The 14675-nt window shown below is 43.8% G+C and overlaps 1 pseudogene; it reads right to left on the reverse strand.

Annotated features, from left to right (window-relative positions):
- Positions 1-165: 165 nt before the first annotated feature.
- Positions 166-3072, reverse strand: LOC141508124 (small ribosomal subunit protein mS25 pseudogene; annotated as a pseudogene).
- Positions 3073-14675: the final 11603 nt, after the last annotated feature.

Consider the following 14675-nt stretch of genomic DNA (forward strand, 5'->3'; position numbering starts at 1 on the left):
AGGGGAGGTCATTGCTAATCATGGAAGGCTTCTCAGATTAGGTGGTATATGAATGGAGCTTTTTTTTTAGTGTCAATATAAAGTTTTTATTAACAAACTTAAATCTTTTCACTTAAATCCTCCAGCCTTGTTTTGTCTTCTTGTTTCTCTAGTCTTCTGCCAGTGTCTTCAATGGATCCTATTGAAATCGAGGTAACTTGGCCTTTCCTTGGCTCTGTAGAGAGGCCTGGGAGCTTTTCAGTTGCTGAGACCATGTGGGTACCAGTAAGGCCTTTGGCTTTCTGCACAGGTTCAGATGTCCCAGGCATCCATCAGTCTTGAGCATTGGCTTTCAGAGAAGCTTTGTACTTGCCAGTCATCTCTTTGGGCAGAGGCACAATTGCTGGGCAGGGGACCTGTCCTTCTACTTCACAGATACATTCCCGCAGGCAATATTTTTTGGGTCCAAAATTAGCTGGGTGAGAAAGCTTCTTTTTCTCTAGCTCCTCCATCTTGAGAACTTCCTCCGTTTTCCCCAGGATCTTTTTGATATGCTGCATGATCTCTTTGTTGCTCTTGTCCTCCACTTCCACCAGGACCTGTTCACCAGAATCTAAATAAAACTGCAGAAATGGGGATGGTGTCATGTTCTTGAACATCATGATCTGCACCCAAGGGTTTTTGTACTGAATCTGAGGAATGTTGAAGAACACAAATTTCCTGGCTCCCTCGCTCAGCTCCCCGTGGGTGTGGCAGTTCACGGTTATGACCTTGACCGAGCTCTTAAACACGATGTCGCCCTGGCTCAGGTACTGCAAGGTGCGGCGGATGGGGAAGCGCCCTTTCATCGGCACGGCGGCGGAGCCCGGACCCGAGGCCCCGCGAGGCCGGCGCAGGCCGGGCAGCCGTTCCGGCCGACTCAGCGCCCGACCCGACGCCTCGCGGACGCCGCCGGGAAGCCCTGAATGGAGCTTTTTAAGGATGGGTAAGAATTCAAAAGAGGCAGCTAGGTGACTAAGTGGCTAGAGTGCAGGGTACAAGTTCAAATCCAGCCTCAGACATTCCCTAGTTATTGACCCTTGACAAGTCACTTACATTTGCCTTAACCCCCTGGGAAAGGAAACAGTAAACTACTCCAGCATCTTTACCAAGAAAAATTCATCAGGGGTCACCAAAAGTCAGAAATGACTGAATGACTGATCAACAAGGATTTACCAGGCCAAGATGAGCTACTTCAGGCATAGAACTATGTGAATAAGCATCTAAAAAAATCAGAATAATACCTTTCTGGAAACTACCTCCCAGGGCTGTTGTGAATGAGGTAGTATTTATAAAATATTTCACAACTTTAAAGCTCTCTGTAAATATTAGCTATTATCATAATTGTCATTATGGTGGTTGGAAAAGTATTGGATATATTTGGAAGGCAGAGTGGCCCAGATCGACTAGGGTGTAAAATACACAGAAAAGAATCAATCAACTAAAGCTGGTAGTTAGATGAAGTAATAGCAGATCATAGAGGACCTTGGTTTGAGGCAAAGAAGTTAGAAATACACAAATTAGGTAATAGGGAGCCATTGAAAATTTTGAAGTAGTGATGTGACCAGATCTTTATGAGTCAAATTACCATATTTCCGCATGTTTAAGACACACCATTTTCAAAAAAAATTGGGGGTCTAAAAACTGGGAGTGTCTTTTACATTGGTTATAGATATTTTTCTTGCATTTCTCGCTTTTTCATGCTTGTTGCCTTTGCACTCAGTTTCACATTGTTGCCGGTATATTAATTTATGTTTTGCCACATTCTGACCAAAATGGCTCAGAAAAAAATTTCATAAATTGCTGAATTCAAGTTCAAAGTGATCCAGTTTGCAAAAATGAATGGAAATCATGCTGCTGAATGTCCTCCTCCAACTGAGAAAACAAACCAAGACTGGCTACTGGAGGAAGAAACCCTACTGAAGACACACCAGCAGAAGAAGACCCTGAGAGGCAAGTCAGTCAAATGGTCTGATTTAGAGAGGGAATTGAAGAGATGGATTGAAGAGCAAAGGGCAAGTAGAATTCCTCTGTCCACAAAGATGGTTCAGCACACGCAAGAAGAATTGCTTATGAAAAAGAAGTGGGGGCAGCTAGGTGGTGGGGCAGTCAGGAGTACCTAAGTTCAAATCCAGCCTCAGACACTTAATAATTACCTAGCTGTATGGCCTTGGGCAAGCCACTTAACTCCATTGCCTTGCAAAAAAAAACTAAAAAAAAGTGACTAATTTCATAGGAGGACAAAACTGATGCTTCAGATTCATGAAACAGAATGGACTAAGCAGGCGTCTACACACCAGACTTGTCCTGGGAGTTCTTGAGGTCACCCACAGACCAGAGCACAGGCAGAAGAGCAGTCAGAGCATCTCCTAAGACAGTGATTCCTCATCTAATACAGATAAGGTGAGCTCATGGATGGGAATTTTAACAGTGATGAGGTGTTGTATGAATTTTATGAGGAATAAAATTTGAGTTCAATAACTTTATGAAATATATTTTTTTCAAATGTTGGGTCCCAAAATTAAGGTGAATCATATACTAGGGGAAATATGGTAGTGTGAGCATTTTTGAAGGTTGAGTTGAAGGGGACAGAGAGTGAAGATATTTATTGAACTGAATATGAGACATTTTTTAAAAAAGTTTTTTGCAAGGCAATGGGGTTAAGTGGCTTGCCCAAGGCCATACAGCTAGGTAATTATTAAGTGTCTGAGGCCAGATTTGAGCTCAGGTCCTCCTGACTCCAGGGCTGGTGCTCTATCCACTGTGCCACCTAGGTGCCCCAATGTGAGACATTTTTAAAACGAGAGTATAGAAACTAGAACTATCCATGTTTGTCAACAGTACCGTGAAAAAAATGAGGGAGCTTTGAGAAAGGCCTAGTATACTAGAATTTCTCTCCCCTTCCTCGCCACTCCAGTCCTATAGTCCTATCAAGGCCTCAAGGAAAAGGGAAGAAAGGGGTTTCATTGTTTTTTGAAGGATACCTGCTGATGGCCACCCAGCCTCTGGACCCCAACTCTCCTTGCCTGCTACCTCACAGAAATCTGAGCTCATGGTGGAGGGTCTCTTGCCTGCAAGAGAAGGTTATGCATATCTTGCTCTGGAAAAAGAAAGCAAGAAAGAGAAAGGTGCATGTTCCACAGCAGATGAGAACAAGAGGTGATCTTGGAGACCCTTCAGTCCAATTCTACCCAGGTTCTGATAAGGAAGATTAGGAACTTAGGCCTCAAGGATTCCAGTGCTAGAGCTAGAAAGGTCCTCCAAGGTCATCTAGTCTAATCCTCTTATTGAACAAATGAGAAAACTGAGACTGGTGGAGATTGAAACTTCCCAATGTCACACAGGCAGTATTTGATGGGGGACAGCTAATCAGACAAAAATAAGTAAGAGCTAAGACTCAAAACTCAGACTTCCTGAGAGCTTGATAGCCTTGGGCTATCAGTAAGGTGCTTGAGACACCTCATAGGAACCTTGTAACCTATGTCCTAGAATCTTAGGACCTTAGTGGTCATTTAGTCAAAGTCTTTCATTTTATAGTTGAGACTGAGACCCCCAAAGGTTAAAGTGATTTATCCAAACGCAAACAGGTTGCATGAGCATTTGAACCTAAGCCTTCTGACTCAAAAATACCATTTTCTTGGTATTACACCAGACTTGATTGTAACCAGAATGGATGCTGAGCTCCTACCTAGTCACCTGCTCCAAGGGGACTGTCTTTCTTCTATTTGTCCCTCTTCTATCTGGCTACCTGACCCACTAGAAAGAAAGGGTGAATACCATGGGGTTGGGGTCTTGGATAAAATACAAACATTACTCTGAAGGGTAGGCAAAGAAGGTGTGCAGGAGGTGTGTTTCAGGTTTCTCCTGAAACAGATAGACAGATCTGGTGAGATACCTTTACTGAGCAGCCCTTATGTCCTCTTTTTTTTAGGTGTTTTTTTTGCAAGGCAAATGGGGTTAAGTGGCTTGCCCAAGGTCACACAGCTAGGTAATTATTAAGTGTCTGAGGCTGGATTTGAACTCAGGTACTCCTGACTCCAGGGCTGGTGTTCTGTCCACTGTGCCACCTAGCCACCCCATGTCCCCCCTTTTAAAAAAATTATTCATTTAAAAATTTTCAGTTCCAAATTTTCTTCTTCCCTCCCTCCTACCCATCCCCTACCCACTGAGAAGGCAAGTGATATAGAGTCCATTATACATGGGAAGTCATACAAAATATATTTATACTATATATATCTTGATGTGAGTAGCCAAATCTTTCACAGTTGATTACTATTACAATATTTTTGTCACTGTGTAAATTATTCTCCTGATTCTTCTCATTTAACTCTACATCATATGTCTTTCCAGGGGTTTTTTAGAAACCATCTCCATCATCATACTTTGCACAGTAGCATTCTGTCACAATCATATATTACAACTTATTCAGCTATTCCCCAACTGAGAGCCTTTTTAAACACTTAAGAATTATAGAATTTAGACCTGGGAGGGAGAAAAGATCATTTAGTCCTTCATTACCCAGAAAGAAAAATAGAAGCCCAAAGAGAGTAGTAAGGGACTTGTTTGAAGTCATTTATGTAGGAAACAGAAGGGAGTATGGACCTTAAATCCCCTGACTCCAAATCTGTTCTTTCCATTATACCAGAGTTAGCTAGGTGACATGCTGGAGTCAGGGAGTGCTGAGTTCAAATCCTGCCTCAGACACTTATTTAGCTAATGTTGTCGTTCTCTTTCTCTCTCTTGGTTTTTGCAAGGCAATGGGGTTAAGTGACTTGCCCAAGGTAACACAACTAAAAATTATTAAATGTCTAAGACTGGATTTGAACTCAGGTCCTTCTTGCTCCAGGGCTGGTGCTCCATTCACTGCACCACCTAGCTGCTCCTGTCCTTCATTCTCGAAGAGGACCATGGTCTCAGGGGAGGCAATACCATGAGAATCACATGAATTGGATTTGAGTGAGAGAATGCTGTGCTAGGTCACCAGCCTTACTTTCTTCTCCTCCAGAGCCATTTGGATCCAGTGGTCAGATATGAATCAGAATGACTGGAGGTGGTCTGGATGTGAGGCAATCAGGATTAAGTGACTAGTCTAAAATCACAAAGCTAGTAAATGTAAAGTATCTGAGACTGGATTCAAATTCACATCCTCCTCATTCTAAGGTCAATCTGTACAATCACTGCCAAACCCAGCTGCTATATGACCTTAGGCAAGTCTCTCTTAGCCTCAGTTATCTCCTCTGAAAAGAATGGGGATAACTTTATCTACCTCCCAGAGTTGTTATGAGGATCAAATGAGATAATGTATGCAAAGTGCTTTGCAAACCTCAAAGTGCTATAAGTCAGCTATAATGATCACATGACCTCTCATTTAAGGGGCTTAACTTTTTTTTTATGCTGTGGCCTCTTTTGGCAGTCCATTTTCAGAACAATATATTTTTTTGTTTGTTTTTTGCAAGGCGAATGAGGTTAATTATTATGTGTCTGAGGCTGTATTTGAACTCAGGTACTCCTGACTCCAGGACCAGTGCTCTATCCACTGTACCACCTAGCCGCCCCTCAGAATAATATTTTTGAATGCATTAAATAAAATACATGGAAATATAAAAGGAACTTGAAATAGTTATCAAAATGTTTTTTAAAAAGTAAGTTCATATATTCCAGATTTGAACCCCTAGAAACAGTTGCCTGGGCTTAATTACAGTATCTCTGTGACCTCACAGCAAACACAGATTTTTTAAAAAATTTATTTATTTACACATTATTACAACATAATCTCCTCTCTCCTCCACAAAAATAGAGAAACCTCATGAAAAATAAAATGAAAGAAAAAGAAGAAAATTGTAGTTCATTCTGTGTTCAGATACCACCAGCCCTGTCTCTGGGATAGATTGCATTCTTCATCATAAGTCCATTGGAGGGGCGGCTAGGTGGCACAGTGGATAGAGCACCTGCCCTGGAGTCAGGAGTACCTGAGTTCAAATCTGGCCTCAGACACTTAATAATTACCTAGCTGTGTGGCCTTAGGAAAGCCACTTAACCCTATTGCCTTGCAAAAACTAAAAAAAAAAAAAAAAAGTCCATCAGAGAAGTTGCTTCAATATTTTTTCCCTACAGTTGCTATTTCTAATTGTATTTCCCTCCATCTATTCCTCCCTACTCCCATTTATTCTATTTTTCTCTCTCCTTTCACTTTGTCCCTCCTCAAAAGTGTGTTGTGGGGCAGCCAAGTGGTGCAGTGGATAGACCACCAGCCCTGGAGCCAGGGAGACCCAAGTCCAACCCAAGTCCCAAACACCTAGCCCTACTGCCTTGTTAAAAAAAAAAGTGTGTTGTATCTGACTTTTCCTCCCACAATCTTCCCTTTCCTTTATTACCTACACCATCACCCCTCCCTTGCATTCTTCATCATAAGTCCATCGGAGGGGGCAGCTCCTAACTACTCTAATAAATGAGAAGGTTCATATGATTTATCAGTATCATCTTTCCTTGCAGGAATACATCATTAGATCCCTCATAATTAGCCCTTCCTACCTATCCTTTCTATTGCTTCACCTGAGTCCTGTACTTGGAGATCTGGAGATCAAACTTTCTTTTCAGCTCTGGTTGTTTCAACAGGAAAGTTTGAAATTCCTCTATTTCATTAAATGTCGATCTTTTCCCCTGAAAAAAGGATGCTCAGTTTTGCTGGGCTGTTGATTCTTGGTTATAGATTTTGCATTACAGAATATCACATTCTAAGGTCTTAATGTAGATGCTGCTAAGTCCTATGCAATCCTGCTTGTAGAGCCATGATGTTGGAATTGTTTCTTTCTGGCTGCTTGTGATATCTTCTCTTTAACTTGGGAGTTCTGGAATTTGGCTATAATATTCCTAGAAGATTTTTTTTGTTGGGGGGGATCTCTTTCAGAAGGTGTATTCTCTCGATTTCTATTTTACCTCCTGCTTCTAGGATCTCAAGGCAATTTTCCTGGAGAAATTCTTTAAAAATGAAGTCTAGGCTCTTTTCCTGGTCATGACTTTCAGGCAGGCCAATAATTTTTAAATGAACTCTTCTGGATCTGTTTTCCAGGTCAGTTTTTTTTTTCCAGTGAGATATTTCACATTTTCCTCTAGCTCTTCATTCTTTTGATTTTGTTTTATTGTTTCTTGATTTCTCACAAAGTCATCAGCTTCCTTTAGCTCCATTCTACACTTGAAAGAATTTATTTCTTCAGAGAGCTTTCTTATCTCCTTTTCCATCTGGTCAATTCTGTTTTTTAAGGCATTCTTCTCCTCATTGACCGTTTGGACTGCTTTTTCCATTTGACCTAAACTGGTTTTTAACATGTTGTTTTCTTTGGTATTCCTTTGTAGCTCCTTCATCAAACTGCTGACTTGGTTTTCATGATTTTCCTACATTACTCTCATTTCTCTTCCCAATTTTTCCTCTATCTCCCTTAACTTGGTTTTCAAAATCTTTTTTGAGCTCTTCCATGGCCTGAGACCAATTCCTATTTTTCTTGGAGGCTTTGGATGCAGAAGCTTGGACTTTGTCCTCTTCTAAGTGTATATTTTGATCCTCTGTGGCACTAAAGTATCTTATGGTCAGATTCTTTTATTTCTGTTTACTCATTTCCCCAGCCTATGACCTGGCTTTAACATACTTCCCAAGCTTTTGAGGGTTTTTAGTATACCTCCCAATGACCTTCAATGTCTTATGAGAGCCTCTGACTGCTCTGCTGGTCTGTGGATGACCAAAATACTTTCATCTGCCCTGGAGCTGAGAGAAGGATCCCTGCTCTGCTATGGCAGGAGGAGGCCCCAGGACTGCGACCAGGGTCTGAATATGTACAAAGCAACAGAATCCTGTCCCAGGAATGGAGAGACCTTGACAGTCTCCTTCCTACCCCTTTACTGTCTGTGAGCTGAGCAGTCTGAAAGGGCTGCATTGAAACCTGGCTGGCCTGGATTCTGTGCTCACTCTGGTGTGGCAGTTTTCCCACTGATCTTCCAAGTTGTCCTTGGTGATTCCTGGGCTTGGAGGTCTGAAAACTGCTTTCATTACCATGAACCCAGGGGCCCCAAGGGACCCAGTCAAACCACTGGAAGAGCTCATGGCCCTTTCCAACCCAGGTGGAAGAGACTTCCCACAAATCTTTCAAGTTATCTTGGGCTGGAAAATTATTTCACTCAGTTTTTCTGTGGGTTTTGCCACTCTAGAATTTGGTTAGAGTCATAATTTTAAAGTATTAGAGCATTTTGGAATAGAGCTTTTGGTAATTCCTGCCTCTATCCCACCATCTTGGCTCCATCCCCACCAAACACAGATGTTAACACCATGATACCAACCCTGACCTGAGGAGAGTGAGGGCATTGGGTCTAAGATAAATTAGTGAGATGCTATGATCCTGGGCAGGGGCATTGGGCAGTGGAGATTCTGGATGCTGGGGATGGCTCACCACCAGGGAACAATGGCAAAGGACAAAGCCATTGGGCATCATGCATGATGTGGTGACATTGGTTGCTGCCTTTGACATATTGGTGGCCACACTGGGCCATGTAGTAGGTTAGGGTAAATTGGTATAGCTGATAGTAAAGAGAAGTTGTCATGAAAAGGAGGTAGTCCCTGGGGAAGACCAAAAAGAATTAGTTGGAGGTGTGGAAGCCTCAGAACAATTTCTTGAGCTCACATTCACACTCTCTGCTTATAGGCAAAGCCCTACCTCCCTTACTCAAAGTAACATTTCTCTACCTCAAAACTTTCCTGTCTCATCTACTTCCCAGGCTCATAGAAAAAATACATTCCATGCTCTGGGTCCCCCATACTCACAACATCCCTACACATATACTCACATTCCCTTAATTCCCAGTGATACTTCTCTCAAGGCCTTACCTCATAGGACCATTCCCAGTCTTTCTAGTCCAGTGTGAAGTTTGTAGACTGAGCTTCCATCTGGCAGTGGAAACTGACAGGTCTGAAGGTAAGACTGATCATCAGGGAGAAGCTCCCCAATGGTTAGAGAGAATCTACTCTCAGCTTCCTCATTGCCAGACTTACCTGGGACTGGCTTGGAACAGGGATCACCCAAGCATTCCCCAGGATGGAGCATCAAGAGAGAGGGACCACCTTTAGGTGTATGAACCTCAAGGTCACAGAACAACTAACAATTTAGGGGAGAGTTGTAGGGACATGGAAGATCAAATGAATGAAGGTCTTTAAGTTAGAAAAGATAATAGTAAGGGGAAGTTCATAGGTCAAGTGAAGTCAGAAAAGACTAGAGATGTTATGGTGAAGGAAAGGGGTCATGGATCAAGGTGGGAGTCCTAGGGGTGGTTGGGAGTGTTGGATCAATGGCAGTCACCAAGTTGGGGAAGGTCAGGGGAATAGGGAAGGTCATGACTTCAGGAAAAGTTTAATCTCATAAGATCAGAGGTGAAGAGATGTTACAAAATTAGGAGAAGATCATAGGATAGGGACACTCATGTATTCAAGAAGGAGGTCTTGGACTGGGGAAGGTCACAGGGGTTTAAAAAAGCCCATGGTAAAAAGTATCAGGATTCCTCTGAGCACTATGATGTTGCCACTACTACCAGTTATATTCAAGTAACTACTGACACCTGGGGAGAGTAAACGAGAAGCATTGGTTGACCCTGGTGAATGCAGCAAAGTTTTGATTGTTATTCCACTGTTATCCTACTTTTCAAATGAGGAAACTGAGACCTAATGAGGGAAATAAACTCTTCTCCCTCATACCCTGGCTTCCCCATACAAAACCTAAGGCCATCCTACAGGGGTGACTGCCCTCTGAGGAGGGGATGGGGAAAGGGAAAGAGAAGGATATTCCTGTTTCTATGAACTAGCTGTCCCTGCCTTTTGCCATCAAACAGCCCAATAACCAAAGGGAGTAGCAGCTGCTGCAGTTGGCATGGTGATGGTGGCTTCCATCCCAATGTCCCAGTGTCCCAGCTCCGATTGGAGCTCAGAGCAGGTGCCCGGAAGGAAAGATTCAGACATCCTGTGTCTCTGGCCAGGGACTCATTGGCCTTCTATTCAAACAGAAAAGGAGAAGCAGGGTTGGAGGGTGCAAAGATAGGATTGTGGTTTCAGAGACTAAATGAAACTGTCCCTAGGGGGAAAGTTCTGTAGCAGAGGACAGGGAGGTGGCAGAGAGGTTCTTACAAAGGAGGGGATTTTTGTTTGTTTGTTTGTTTAGATGGGGGTGTCAGACACACTGGCCAGTTGACAAGAGAAAGTGGAAATCTCTGTGCTCATTATTTCTTGTCTTATTTTTTGTTTTTTCAGGCTTGCCCACTGTCCCCTCCTATTCAGGTATACCATCTAGGACAATGAACTGCCACCTTCCCAAACTGAGGTCAGAAGATGGACCAGAGAGTACTTCTGGGTCAGGTTCATGGTGTAGTTTCCCAGAGGGACAGCTGAGCAGACCAGATCACCTGGTGTGGTTGCCTGGGGTCTCCAGACTTACCCTGACCCCAAAGTAAATCCCTTATCTCTCCCTCTGGCACTGAACCTGGTGAGACTTCCCTGAGTTGGGTTCAATCTTCCCTAAAAGTCGCTATAGAGTAGTCTCTGAGAACACCACACTTGGGTTCTAGGCCTTAGGGGGTATTCATCTTATGATCTTGTAGAATTTATATCCAAACTGTGGGTCTTCTCCTCATCTTCCATTTGCCTTCAGGCAGAGTAGGGCAGGAGGCAGCTCTCAGATCCTATCAATCACATCATGAAGCAAACCCCAGCAATTCCCCAATTCCTAAAAGCCCTATCTCCCCAGCACTCAGGTTCCCCAGAGGGCAAGACATAGTCCTCCATCAGGGCCCCTTCATTTAGATAAGTCCTGGGCTTTGAGCAGATCACAGAACCCCCCCAGGGCAAGATTCTCACCCATCAAGAGGAAGGAACCTGAGCAAGTCCCTCTTCACCCCTCTCCAAAGCAAAGAGAGCACAATCTCAGAAAGCACTAGTTCTGCTCCCTTCCCCTAAAGAATGCCAATAGGAGAGGTTCCCTCCCCAACAAAGCCCTGAGGTCCCGGGGGTACCCAGATTCCAAGCCCCTGCAGTGGACTCCTCAGATCTGCGTTCATGGAGCAGTAGTGGGAGCTGTCCCAGAGGTCAATGGAATCCCCCACAGACACAACTAGGGCATCCAAGACAGAGCTTTGGTTGTTCCTTTCTGGTCAGGGCCTCCTACTCTGGATTGTGGGTTGAGCAACCTAATACTATGCATTTTGGAAGGACAAGGCAACACTTGCTGAGGAAGACTGATGTTACTGGTTAAATGATGATGGGGGAGGAAGGCTACTGCCTTTACCACTATTCTTTTGGTTACAGCAGGGACTTCCTGGACAAATATTGCCCTGACCAATGGTGGTGATCAGTCCCTCTATCCCTTTCTTTGATGACTTAGCCCACATCATCAATTGAGAATTCAGGCCAAATATTCAAGGAGTAATTGGATGGATTCCCCATTCCATCTACTTAGTACTTCTTCAAGAGACCTTCAACACATCTGGGACCCTCAACCTTTCTGGGAGGAAACTGAGGCAGAGAGAGCACCAGGAAGATCTTCCCAAAGTTACTATGTCCTTATGAAGGAATGAGGCATAAGGGTCAGACCATCCTGCCCAGTAAGCCAAGACCAACGACTTCCTGACCTGGTGGTATGAGCAGTTGGGGGGGGGGGGTTACAGGAAATAGAACTAAGGGGCTTAGTGCTTAGAGTCAGCTCTTTTTGATCACGCTGATTCCTGGTGATGATATCTCCTGTCCTGAAGGACCCTCCAAGCATCTGAGAGTCACTGCAGTGAGAGGTGAGACTGAATCTGTGGGCCAGGAAAAGCCCCACACTCTCACTCCCTATTTGACATGAATGCTTCCATTTCTCTGACCAGCCCTCCCATCAAGTCAGTTCTATCACAGGGACTCCTGCAGCCCACCTACCTGGGGATAGGTAAGGATATGTGAGGGCAGTGGTCACAGCAGGAGTTTGGCTCACTCTGGTGAGGCTGGAACTCAGGAGAGCCACCTCTTATTCACATTGCTTTCTGATGTAGTGAAGGACCCCACAGGGACTAAAGATGAATCATGGATGGTATCCCACATCGTTCCCCAGAGAAAACTCAGGGGAATCCTTGCATCTTAAACCAATAGTAAAGGCTTTTTCTTATTCCCCTCTTCTTCCAGCAAGTGCTTCTCCTGGGTCAGAAATATCAGAGGATTGACTGAAAGGAGGGAGGTCTAGGAGGAAGGAAAAACAGTATTAGACTTTACCAGGGGCTGTGTGTGTGTGTGTGTGTGTGTGTGTGTGTGATGGACTGCCCATATTGCTCAGAGAAGTGAAATAAGGGATATTGGTGATTGATGATTTTTGTCCTTCATTCTTGAAGAAGACCATGACATCGGAGATCTTATGTCATGACAAACACATGAATTGGAGTGAGGGGCATGCTGTGCTAAGTCACTAACCTAACTTTCTCCTCTGGAGCCACCTGGGTCCAGATATGAATCAGGATGAATGGAGATGGTCCTGGTTGCGACATAATCAGGGTTAAGTGACTTGCCCAAGGTCACTCAGTTGCTAAGTGTCTGAGGCCAGATTTGAATTCAGATCCTCCTGATTTCAGGGCTGGCGCTCTACCTACTGTTCATTCGATCTAGTCAATATAATATAAATAAAATAAATATTAGATTGTAAGCTCCTTGAGGGCAAGGATTGACTTTTGTCCCTTTTTGTAACCCTGGCATAGGCTCAGAGTCTGGTACATAGTAGACTCTTTATAAATTTTTTCTTAATTTTTTTTCTAATTACATGTAAAGTTGCTTTTTCGTAAGATTTTGAGTTCCACATTTTCCCCACTTCCTCCCCTCCCCCCTCTTTGTTTTCCCCTCCCACTCCCCAGCATCCCCAGGTCGGTAGTACAGGTTATGAGTAGGAAACTGAGGCTCAAAGAAGTTTCTTGGCCCTGGTCACATGGCCCTAGGAAGTTCCAGAAGTGGAAACTCAGATCTGACCGGTGAGTCCTCCTCCCACCACATCCCTCTGCCTCTCACACATTAGTGGGCTTGACCTTGCCCTTCACTGCCCAGGCAGCCCCACTCACTGTCCTGTCAATTTATTGTCTCTTTGGCTTGCCCTGGCACTGATCACCCTAGTGGCTCATTACAGTAATCAAGCCTTTCTGAATGACCCAATTAAGCTTAAATACCATTCATGTTATCTTACAACCCCAAGAGACAGTAGTCTTAACAGCTGCAGGAACTAATCTATAAACTACTATGTGAGGCATAGCCCTTGGGCCCTAGGGAGCCCAAGGGAGAGACTGAACTCTGAGTAGAGCACATGGATTAGTTTTATATTATTTCTCCATTCAGCCCATTCTCCTCACGGCAATCTGTCTGGGTGATTTTCCTAAGGGTAAAGAACTATGCTACTATCCTAATGGCTGATCTCAATGGCTCCCTAGGAAAAAATATAAACTCTTCTGTTTAGCTTTTAAATCCCTTCACAACCTAGCCCTAATCTATCTCTCCAGCCTCATTATCTCTTCCTCCCCTCCTCATGCTTCCAGTCCATCTGGCTTTCTCTTTGCTCCTCACCCATGATGGTCCATTTTCTACATTGCAAGGGTTCTGTGTGGACCAGACCTGGAATGCACTCACTCCTTTTCACCTTGTAGCTCAGGTAACACTTTTTGATCACTCGCTCCTCTCAAGCCTAGGCTAGTGTCCTTCCAGCCACCCGCTACCTTCTATTTATTCTGCATTTACTTGTAATTAATTATGTACTTGTCTCCCCATAGAATCCAGCTCCTTGAGAGGGAGGTTTCAGTCTCGTAGCACTGGGCAGGAAGCTGATGCAGAGTAGAGACCCGAAGCTCACTGATTGTTTAGTATTCTGAGCTCTGAGGCATAGCAAGCTGTTTTCTTGTACACTCATAAACCCTGCGGGGAACTGTGGGATACGTGAGGAGACAGCCCAGTATGTGAAGGTTTTACATTTACAGGTGTGGGATGAGAATTCTGAGCTGAAGTTCCAACAGTACCAGGTTGGATGCACCTGGGCAAATTATTTCATCCTGCTAAGTCACCTGGTTCTTCATTTTACAAATGTGGAAACCTTTCAGCTGCTTCATAGAGTAACTGTAATAGAAATGCTTATGATAGAGAGCTTTAGAAATGGGAGAATGATGCAGACTGTGAGCCTGCAGTTCTTGCTTGTACATTCTCTGTGATTACATCTGTCCATTCTCTCATCCTCCACCCCCAATATCCAATGAGTTGCAAGGCTAAGTGGCTCAGTGGATAGACACCAGGCCTGGAGTCAGGAAAACCTGAGTTCAAATCCAACTTCAGACCCTGGGTAATTCACAACCTGTTTGCCTCAGTTTCTTCATCTGTGAAATGGGAATAATACTACCTGTCTAGCTTCCAGGGTTGTTGTGGGGGAGAAAAGAGAACATTGTAAAGCACTAAATACTATGTAAATGTTGTCTATCATTATTTTACCTTTGTCACATCACTTGTATCTATCCCTTCTTTTCTCTGATAAGGCCTGAACTATTACAATAGCTTCTGATGGCTCTCTCTGCTTCAAGTCTCTCCCCACTCTAGTACATCCTCCACCCAGCTGTCAAATTGATCTTTCTAGAGTACAGGA

This window comes from Macrotis lagotis, chromosome 1 (assembly GCF_037893015.1).
Source record: "Macrotis lagotis isolate mMagLag1 chromosome 1, bilby.v1.9.chrom.fasta, whole genome shotgun sequence".
NCBI classification, from domain to species: domain Eukaryota; kingdom Metazoa; phylum Chordata; class Mammalia; order Peramelemorphia; family Peramelidae; genus Macrotis; species Macrotis lagotis.